The 3,551-nt window shown below is 38.5% G+C and overlaps 1 protein-coding gene across 3 annotated transcripts in view; it reads left to right on the forward strand.

Moving 5' to 3' along the window:
• LOC116705926 (glutamate receptor ionotropic, kainate 2) overlaps nt 1-3,551 on the forward strand; it is a 77,068-nt gene that overhangs the window by 51,309 nt on the left and 22,208 nt on the right. For 2 of the 3 annotated variants that reach the window (XM_032542403.1, XM_032542405.1), the window contains exon 16: nt 1-2,311. This exon is cut by the window's left edge and continues 537 nt beyond it. The gene's annotated coding sequence lies outside the window, so the exon portion shown is untranslated. Of the gene's footprint in view, nt 2,312-3,551 lie in introns of those variants that run through there. The other variant, XR_004336088.1, reaches the window with a different exon arrangement.

Here is a 3,551-nt window from a genome sequence, read left to right on the forward strand (position 1 = left end):
ACACACACAGACACACACACACACACTCTCATCTGACACACTTGTGCAGAAGGGAAAACTCTATTGTGACTATAACACCAGATGTAGTTTTTCTGTTGATGTCAATGCCCTTTTGTCTTACCTCCATGTGTGTTTGACCCCATCGCTCCCTCCTGTCAGTGGCTTGAGTTTCTTTCAAATGATTTAAACAAACACTAATCTCACATCAACAAAGAGAACGGTAGTCAGTGCCAAATGGTTTACTATGAACCAATGTATTAAAGTGATGTTCAGTTTGGAATTACCTATGCTGACCTTGTCAAATACTCATTGTTTTCTTTTGTAATGCCTTTCTCGTGCCAAAGTTCGGCCATTGTGAAGAACTTAGTTTCTACCATTACTGTTATGTTCAAAGCCTCTTCAAGCAGTGTACGCTGTCAAAGTCCTTATTCATGTCCGTCCGTACACACGGTCTGCAGTTTTCACTGTATAAGTTGTTGTTTAAAAATGCAGGATTTCTACAAAAAATGTTTGTTTTTGTACAAGAACAAGAGGTTTTGTAGTACTTTGTATCATGGTAGCCCCTCCTGAGGACAAAATATGTAGCAGATACCAACTCAGTCCAATTCTGTCAACTAGTGGCTGTGGGGCTTCAAACTCTGCTGTGTAGGGTTCATTTCTCTCACCAATCAGAGATTTAGTCTTTTGTCTGTCAGTATCATGGGGCCAGCTGAACATATTGTCTGGGGACAATGTGGTGGTTTGCGTTGGGTAAGAACAACGAAACTTTAAACTAAGTGGTGCTCAAAGTTGGAAAGGTGGTGACTCATTCTGGAAATAGAAACAGAGCTTCTATCAGCAAACTCTTGCTGTCAACAAGTGGTTAACTACAGTAAATGTAGCCATGAGTGTCACCATGTAAGACATAGTAACACATGCAAATGTTGCTTGTGAAAGTAAACATGTAAACAATGTTATTACCGGGCTACATTTTAGCAGACCTTTTCCAGTTTTCATAGGCTCTTTCACAGTATTGAGTTCTAAAAAACCTACTGAAGACATAATGAGTCAAACTGCTGCACTAGGAGAAGAAAAACATCACTTGATACGAGAAAAGTATTGAAACTAGTTGATTTGATTGAAAAGAAAAAGGGTAAAATAATCTCACAGCACTGACGCATTATGTTTTAGAAAAAGAAGACTTGAAGATAAATGTAGATCTTTGCATTGTGGACAGGCAGTGAAAATTAATTATTGGCTATGAATAAAACACAAGTCTCAACCCAAGGTCCATTTAGTAGCTGGTCTGCAGCTTTCTATCATATCATGATCTTCATCAGCAGCATCAAAGATTTGCTCAGTCATTGTCAGCTTTTGAGCCCACATGGAAGAGAACTCATCCATGTGAGATGAGATGATGGATGAGAACTCATCCATGTGGGCTAAAAGTACTCACAAAAATGGAAAATTGTAACACCTAACATTTCAATTGGGCAAATCTTTTCTGGTGAGGAAGATCATGTGAAATAAATGAAAGCACAAGAGCAGCTACTAAGGGGTATTTACTAACTGCTGTTTCCATGAGTAGGAATGAATTTTAAACCTCAGTGATGGGCGACCTGTGAATGTATATAATAACTGCAGTAAATGTGATGTGGGAATAATCAGCAGCTTTAAGGCATTTCCTGTTTGTTACCATAGTAAATGTCTCACCTTGGCTCGTTGCTTTGATCATGTTCCCTGAATGGGACATAAGCAACCCAGGGGGCGTGTTGTTGGTGACAACCTATGGGCAGAGCAGATCATTTATCCACTAATTGTCTCCAGATTCTCATCACTATAAATTCACACAATCACATTTGGTCCCGCGATACTTGTCTGTTAACTCTGTCCCATGTTGTGAAATGGCAAGCATACTTGGTAGCTTACTTCTTCACTGCCCCTGTCATCTTAAACTAGGTAATTATTGGATCTGTTATTCCAGGGATTTCACAAACAAACAAAAAAACACACAATGCTAGTGATTACATCTCTGCTAGACATGAATGGATTTAGTCAATGACTTATTTAAAACAACCACATATACACATTAAGAAAATTGACAGGGAAGACATAAATCCTGAAACTCGTTGGCGTTCTATCAGTGCTGCTTGTCATTTTTTCTTGCAGCTAAATCTAGTGGCGCGAGCTGAAGTGATTGAATACCTGGATACATTTATTAAAAAACAATTTCAAAGGCTTGGCTTTCCTGTCGAACACAAATATGAGCTCATGGAATTTGACATTGATGCAAGGTTTTACAAATAATGTCATTAAAAATGTCATCATTGTAGTTTTGCCTTTTATTATTCATATACTTTTTTCATATTCTTGTGGTAACAAATGAACTGACGACAGGAAATGTTTTGGTAACTCAATTTTACTGATGCCATCAAGCATAATGATAAGTATTATGACTTGCAACATTTTGAAATGTCAGGCTCTTCTAATTGATTAAAGGAATACGTTAGGTAATTGCCAGATTGTTAATCAAATCAAGATTGTAAGCATGTTGAGCGGCTATTTTTCCGAATGGCTCACTATCCACCTTTGCCAGCCTGCATCACACTCTGATCCAGAGTTTTTGAAATACCCCTCTGAGATCCAGGAAATCCAGATGACCATAAGTATATAGAATTCCCAATGATACACAGGAGATTGCACAGCCTGATAAAATGTTCCTGAGAATGTTCCACACCTCCTGACTCTCTGATTTTTCATTGTTTATTGTTATTTCCCTCCCACAGGAGGTTGCAGGCAGTCAGACAGCTCTGGATTTCTGACAAGGTTTTTCAGGAGTAATGACAAAAACGGTTTCTGCAGCCCGAGCTCTGCCGCCACAACATAAATGGCCACCCTGTCTGCCCTCCAGATTGACAGGGAAGGTCAGAGCATGCGTCAGTGTGCACCAGGGACCGTTTAGTCTGTCATACTTATTTCCATCATATTAAGTCCTCTTTCTTCTTTTCCTGAGTGGCCGTTGGAAAGGTATCCTTGAATAACATCTTGTTCATTAGGCAATTAATGACTGAGATTGCGTTGTGGACTGAAAATTGCTTTCTGAATGTGACTTTGGTTTGTCAGACAGATATTAAAGGCTAATAGCACCTGCCAAGGAAGGTTTTGCGAAGGAGGAAATGTATTTCTCTGCTCATTTCCCAGTGCTTTTAATAATTCAGGATCTCAGATTAAGAATCATGTAAGTCCATTTTTTCTTGTGAAACAAGTAGCAGGACATGCGCTTCTTAAGTCATTACAATAGCGGTGGGTGATATAACGATACACAGTCTACCATGAGATTTTATAAATGCATCAAATGTCAGAGATTTCCATCCAGTTTACACTTTGGTATTTATACCCTTTTTTCTTTTGCGATCAAGTTTTTTATTTAAGCAAAAGTGCAAAATATTGGTCTAGATGACAATACACAGAAAAGTACACTACACATAACAAAGAAGGCACAGTGCACCTTTTCCACCTTCCTTGCGATCAAATGTTTCGATTAGATTAGATTAGATTAGATTATACTTTAT

The sequence above is a fragment of the Etheostoma spectabile genome, chromosome 18 (assembly GCF_008692095.1).
Source record: "Etheostoma spectabile isolate EspeVRDwgs_2016 chromosome 18, UIUC_Espe_1.0, whole genome shotgun sequence".
NCBI lineage: Eukaryota > Metazoa > Chordata > Actinopteri > Perciformes > Percidae > Etheostoma > Etheostoma spectabile.